The sequence below is a fragment of the Theropithecus gelada genome, unplaced genomic scaffold (genome assembly GCF_003255815.1).
Source record: "Theropithecus gelada isolate Dixy unplaced genomic scaffold, Tgel_1.0 HiC_scaffold_1493, whole genome shotgun sequence".
Classification (NCBI taxonomy): Eukaryota; Metazoa; Chordata; class Mammalia; order Primates; family Cercopithecidae; genus Theropithecus; species Theropithecus gelada.
Window position 1 is genome coordinate 1 of NW_020256651.1, and position 7,121 is coordinate 7,121.

A 7,121-nucleotide genomic window follows, 5' to 3' on the forward strand; every position below is an offset into this window, starting at 1 on the left:
GGCTTCCAGCTGGCCGCCAAAGGGGACCTCCACAGGACACAGATTGAGTAACCGCTTCTTTGCGGGAGACGAAGGGCGGGGACAGGAGGGAAAGAAGGGAGAGGTATAAGTCACTTCCTCCCGGCTCCGGCGGCGGGTTGGTCCGCTGAGTGGCGGAGGAACAGACGGGGACCCGGAATGCGCTGTCGGTGACATCACGGAGAGGGCGACTTCTATGTAGATGAGGCAGCGCAGGGGCTGCCGCTTCGCCGCCTGCTGCTTCGCCACGAAGGGGTTCCCGTGCTGTGGGAGCGAGTCTGGGACCGCTGGTCGGAACTGAGAGTTCCAGCTGTGTGTCAGGGCTAGGAGGGCTCGGGGATGCGCGCGAGGCAAGTGACCGTGTGTGTAAAGGGTGAGGCATGTGAGGCTGTGGCGGGGCGAAGGGCTCCGAACTCATACTTACCTGGCAGGGGAGATACCATGATCACGAAGGTGGTTTTCCCAGGGCGAGGCTTATCCATTGCACTCCGGATGTGCTGACCCCTGCGATTTCCCCAAATGTGGGAAACTCGACTGCATAATTTGTGGTAGTGGGGGACTGCGTTCGCGCTTTCCCCTGACTTGTGTTGTTTTAAAAGTAGATTTAACTCGTTGCGAGAGCGAATACCAGGCGTTTAACGTGAGTTAACACACAGATCGTTTTTTTCCCGTGTATAATTTATGCTTAGACTAAAGATTTTATCAAGTAGTGGTTCTCACGCTTGTGATCCCAGCGGTCTGCGAGATATGGCACGCGACGTTTATGTTAATGTCGTTCGAGCTCAGGAGTCCAATATGGTGAACTTCTGTTTACTAATCTCTTTGCTTTTTTTGTTGTTGTTGTTCTATAAAAATTGTTTTTCTTTTCCCCCTGGGAGCCAATTGTTGACATTTATTAACAGCAAACAGTCCGCTGGAGTGCATGTAGGGATCTCGGCTTACTGCAGCCTCTGCCTCCTGCGTTCAAGCTATTCTCTTGCCTCAGCCAGAGACTACTCAGCCTCCGGAGTAACTGGGATTGCAGGCGCAGGCCACCAAAAAATTAGGCCCGGCTAATTTTTTGAATTTTTGGTAGAGACAGGGTTTCACCGGGCCAGGCGCAGTGGCTCACGCCTGTAATCCAAACACTTTGGGAGGCCGAGGAGGGTGGACCATGAGTTCAGGATATCGAGACCATCCTGGCTAACACAGTGAGACCCCATCTCTACTAAAAATACAAAATAAATATATGTGTGTGTATATATAGATAGATAGATATAGATATATAAACCAGACGTGCCTGTAATCCCAGCTACTCGGGAGACTGAGGCAAGAAAACCGCTTGAACCCGGGAGGCAGAGGTTGCAGTAAACTGAGATCGCGCCACTGCACTCCAGCCTGGGCGACAGGGCGAGACTCCGTCTCAAAAAAAAAGAGACAGGGTTTCGCCATATTGGTCAGGCTTATCTTGAACTCCTGACCTCAAGTTATCCTCCCGCCTGGGCCTCCCAAATGTTGGGATTACATGCCTGAGCCACCGCGCCCGGCCTGTTTACAGGCTTTACAGACACATTTTGTTTACAAACTTTACATGCACAGTTCAATTGCAGTTAGTGTTCATTTCTTTTTTTTTGTTTTTTTGTTTTTGTTTTTGTTTTTCCCAGTGTGGCCCAAGGAAGCCAAAATGTAGACAACCCTGCTTTAGAGAGTTTGATTCATGGTTCCACTGGGTTATGCTTATTGCCTATAATTCCATTTGATATTTTCCAAATTTGATTTTTTAAAAAGCGTTTTCCTGAAGCGCCCTCAAGCTTTCATAATAATATGGGAACTTAAACCAGATTGGATGTAACAAAACCCAGCTGGAATCCTGCAATTTCTAACCTTAATGTTAGATCAAGAAGCAAAACACCCACCAGTCCAAGGGTCAGAGAAGCTGAAGATCATGCCTGAGCTGTAACAACGCCCTTCCCAGTATACAAAAGCCTATAACAGCCACTTGAATTCTATCTTCCAAATGTTTCCTGTGGCCCAGGCTAACCCAGAGCTATCTAAAGAGGCAAATCTGGGAAATGTGCATTCAGCTTAGCAAAACTGACACATTACAAATCCACCACAGTTCACTTCTCAATGTGGCATCAATATACACCTTCCTCCTCCTCTTCTTTTCCTCCTCTTCTTCCTTTCTCTTCTTCCTCCTCCTTTTTCCTCCTTGTAAAACCATACTTAAGGTTCAAATAAAGACAATAGGAAAATTATACTTTTTCTCATTCAGTGAAAATATGCCAACCCTTTCCCCAACAGGATAAAGTCCTTTATTTGTCTTTGAATGATGTTCACTCCTTTTTAGCTAGATCACATTCCATATTTGCTATCCTGTAACCTAAATATGGGGATTTCTAAAGGTTAATTATTAATGAATATGCTAGCTAGGGTGATGGAAGAGGAGAATTCTTAAGAAAAGTATTGGTTAATATGTACCCAAATGTATTCATCTCAAAATAATGAAGAAATACTCATAACTATTACAAGTCCTCATTTCTGCAACTGTCGCTGGCCCTAGCTGGTATTTTTAACTATCTTCACATCTTGCCCTCACAGCCATTTCCTTTGGGCCTGGGCCGGTGGACGTGAGCGTGGGAAGGATAATAACCCGCAGTGCCCCGCACCGCACCATCCTCTGGTCTCCAGAGGTGGGATCCACAGAGCAGGGACCTTTGCTGAATTCTAAACTAGCTCTCGGAATACAAGAACAGCTGCCTTTGAGAAACACTTCAGGTCTCCATATTCCAGACTTCCTAGTAGGACTAAACGCTTAATGTTCACACAGGAATTCATGGTTCTCCTAAACCCCTGCTGTGGAATGCCTTCCTTCACCGAGCATTTACTGGGCGCCTACTAGGTGCTAGGCGGGCCCTGGGCTCTGGGCTGCAGCCTGTGCAAACTCCAGGTCCCTGGGTGGTGGATTCCACCTAGGAAGGCCCAATGGCGGCGTGGTGAGGACATCACGGGTTCTGGTTCTTCCCACGCGCACGTCCACTGGCCCAGGCCGGGAGGAAATGACTGTGAGCGCGAGGTGTGAAGCGGGGCTAAGAATGGGAAAGCGAGTGACTTCCGCCGGAGAGGCTGCAGTTGTCGCCTGTGGAGGGGCCGGCGACTTTTGAGACAGTGAAGAGCAGGCGGGGGAAGCAGTGAGGAGCAGACGGTGAGGAGCAGGCGGCCGTTTGGCCGTTGGAGTCCCCCAGCTGACTCTGGCCGGGTAGAATGTCCAAACGTGCCCAAAGACTCGACTCTTGGCTTCATTGTCTCCCGCGTTCTGGGTTTCTGGAGTGCGCGGGATTGGACAGGCCACAAACATATGAGATTATCTGCAGCCAGAGGTTAAAAAGCCATTTCTGGTATCAGCAAATGAGTTTAAGACACAACCCATTAGAGTTTCTGTGGTGCAATCGGTTAGCGCATTTGGCTGTTAATTGAAAGGTTGATGGTTCAAGCCCACCCAGGGACAGGCAGCTTTTACTTAGGTAAGATTCACGCTTTCTGTTTAAAGACTTTAATCCTGGGAATCCTCCGGACCTCTACTAGCTTTAAATCAGATGCCAAAATATGCTGCACAAAGGCTTAAGTTCCATGGAAGGTCCTAAAAACTGGAATATTTCAGCAAAAGTAATTTTTCAATAGAGCCTGAGCCTGGGGCTTCAGAGCTTACCCCATATCCACTGCACCTATTTCATCACTTCCTGAAGCTGGGTTTTTACAATTGCACATTCCTGGAAATCCAAAACTCCCAATAATTGAAAACTTTCAAGAAAACCCCAATCTTCACTGGTGGTGAAGCCTCAATTTCTGGGTTGAAATCTTGATTCGTTCATGACATGACTTTTAAAACATTACTGAATTTTCTGTACCTCAACTTCTTCGTTTATAAAAGAGAAAAAAAAAATGCAGTGCTTCCCCTGGCTGGGCGTGGTGACTCATGCCTGTAATCGCAGCACTTTGGGAGGATAAGGCAGGCAGATCACCTGAGGTTAGGAGTTTGAGACCAGCTTGGCCAACATGGTGAAACCCCATCTCTATTAAAAATACAGAAATGAGTGGGGTGTGGTGGTGGGTGCCTGTAATCCCAGCTACTCGGGAGGCTGAGGCAGGAGAATCGCTTGAACCCGGGAGGCAGAGGTTGCAGTGAGCCAAGATTGCACCACTGCACTCCAGCCTGGAGACAGAGCAGACTCCATCTCAAATAATAAATAAATAAATAAATAAATAAATAATGCTTCCCTCATGGATTAATCTAACATTTGTGAATCCAAAAGTATGTGAGACAGGTCTCAATAAATTTAGAAAGTTTACTTTGCAAGGTTAAGGAGACACCAGTGACAGCTTCAGGAGGTCCTGGCAACATGTGCCCAAGGTGGTTGGGTACAGCTTGCTTTTTTTCATTTTAGGGAGACAGAATACATCGATTGATACATGTAAGATTTACACTGCTTCAATCTGGAAGGGCAGGACAACTCAGAGGGTGGGGGGCTTCCAGGTCATAGGCAGATTTAAAATTTTTCTGATTAGTCATTGGTTGAAAGAGTTATTATTCCAGAAGGGAATTTCTGGGTTAGATAGGGAAGTTGTGGAGACCAAGGTTTTATCATGCAGATGAAGCCTCCAGGTAGCAGGCTTCAGAGAAAATAGATTGTAAATGTTTCTTATGAGACTTAGGGTCTGTGTTGATGTTAATGCTGGTTGGCTTTTCCTGAGTTCCAAAAGGAAGGAGGGTATACAGAGGCATGTCCAACCTCTCCTTCCCATCATGGCCTGAACTAGTTTTTCAGGTTAACTTTGGAATACCCTTGACCTAGAGGAGAGGTCCATTCAGATGATTGGGGGACCTTAGAATTTTACTTTTGGTTTACACATTTGATGAGAAATACACATAAAGCATTTAAGCACCTAATAAATGTTCATTAAACGTTAGCTGCTGTAATTATTTTCAGTGGCATCATCATCACAACTTTCATACTCAGCCTTTTAAACAACTGCTTATCTTTTTATGGTATGGATGAATCAGTATATATTTAAATGGCCCTTGGTTAATGGACACAAAATTGTGTCTAATGCTTATTCTTATAAAAAATAACTCAGAGAACATCCTTTTACAAATACTTTTCATCATTTGTGCAAGGATTTCTTAAAACAGACTTCTAGAAATGGACTTGCCTGGTCAGAGTATTTGTGCCTTTCCAATTTTTCTAACTGATGGTTAATTGACCTCTAATGAAGTTGGGCCTAGTCATAGTCCCACACCCTAAGAGAATGCTCCTTCCTTGGCCACACTATCTGACATTTAATAGCAGCACAAACTCTTCACTTTTGTTTGGGGAATGTTATTGCTTGCTGGTCTCACACATAGCCCTGAATCTTACAGGTAAGGAGCTGGTGCTACGCTGTTCTCCTCTGTTCTCCTGACCCCTGGGAATTCTGGGAAAGTGGTTCACTGTAAAAGTGCTGACAATGGGTGTTTCCACCGTTCCTGTGACAGAGAGCCTGGACTTCAGCTGCTGAAGAAGAACTCGGACCTAACCCTCCAGAGCGGGACCTTTACTTTGGCACAGAGTTGGTCCTTAGCTAAATAAAAATTGAAAAGGGGAGATTTTAAATGTTCATCTAATTGAGACTTTATATAATAGATCTTTTTATTTTATTGTGGCAACAAGAGGAGAGATTGCATTCTTAGGTTTTTATTGTTGGAACTTAATAATATTGGCTATTCTACTGCTTTTGTGGAATTGTTTGGTCTATGCTGGTACATGGTACTTGCTATGAAACACTGTCTGGTGAACTGGATAGGCAAGTAGCTAAAGAAAACGTCGTAAGAAACAGAAATAGGAGTTGAGTCCAATCTCTCTCCTGCACTGCAAGATTCTGTTGCAGTGGTCCCTACATCTATTGCCGTAGCACCCCTCAAGTTTTCTTTAAAGCTAAGAAAACAGAAATAGAGGATGGATTCTCAAATAGATATAGGTAAAGTCTTATTTTGATTCTTTCAGAGGTTTGGATGTCTTAGTTATGTCAGGCTGCCATAACAAAATACCATCTACTGGGTGACTTAAACATTTACTTCTCACAGTTCTGGAGGCTGAGATGTCCAAGATGCCAGCAAGTTTGGCTCTTGGTGAGAGTCCTCTTCCTAGCTTCTAGATAGTGATTTTTTTTTTTTTACAGTATTTACCTTGGCAATAATAATCTTATTTTTCCATTTGGTTAGTTTTCCATGTATTTATTACTTAATATTAGCCAATTTCTCCTCATTTCTGTAAATCTCCCGTCAACACATAGAAACACACAATCATTTTTGTTGGTTTGCTTGCTTGTATGTTTGTTCAAGAAATTTTTCCTGGCTGGGCGTGGTGGCTCATGCCTGTAATCCCAGCACTTTGGGAGGCCCAGGCAGGTGGATCACCTGAGATCAGGAACTCGAGATCAGCCTGGTCAGCGTGGTGAAACTCCATCTTTACTAAAAATACAAAAATTAGTTGGGCATGGTGGCGGGCACCTGTACTCCCAGCTCCTAGGGAAACTGAGGCTGGCAGGCACCTGTAATCCCAGCTACGCGGGAAGCTGAGGCAGGATAATCGCTTGAACCCGGGAGGCAGAGGTTGCAGTGAGCCAAGATTGCGCCATTGCACTCCAGCCTGGGCAAAAGAGTGAGACTCCTTCTCAAACAAACAAACAAAAATAAAGAAAGAAAGAAATTTTTCCTAGCATGTTTCTACCTGCTCCATTCTGGATGACTTGCTCTTCAGGCTTATCTCAGAGCTGTTATCATAATATCTCTCTTTACTACACCATCTTGGGATTTCCATTGCCTCTCTCTTTTGTTAGATCCCCTGCTTCATGGATCTCAAGGCGGTTCATTCCTCACTCACTCCTTCCTCTTGATGATGCATATCCTCCAAAACCTCCTATAAAGTGGTTACCTTAGAAATAAACTTCTTGAGACACTGCATGTCTGAAAACATCTATTTTACCCATATACTTAACTGATATTTTACTAGATAGAGATATAAAAAGATAGGCTGAAATAATTTCTCTCAGATTTTTAAAGGCATTGCTTTTTTTTTTTTTTTTTT

General features: G+C 44.7%; 1 non-coding gene across 1 annotated transcript; it reads left to right on the top strand.

Annotated features, from left to right (window-relative positions):
* The first annotated feature begins 434 nt into the window (after positions 1-434).
* On the top strand, positions 435-598 carry LOC112616963. Its single transcript, XR_003117830.1, has one exon. It is a non-coding gene; the product is annotated as a U1 spliceosomal RNA (small nuclear RNA).
* The last annotated feature ends 6,523 nt before the right edge of the window (positions 599-7,121 follow it).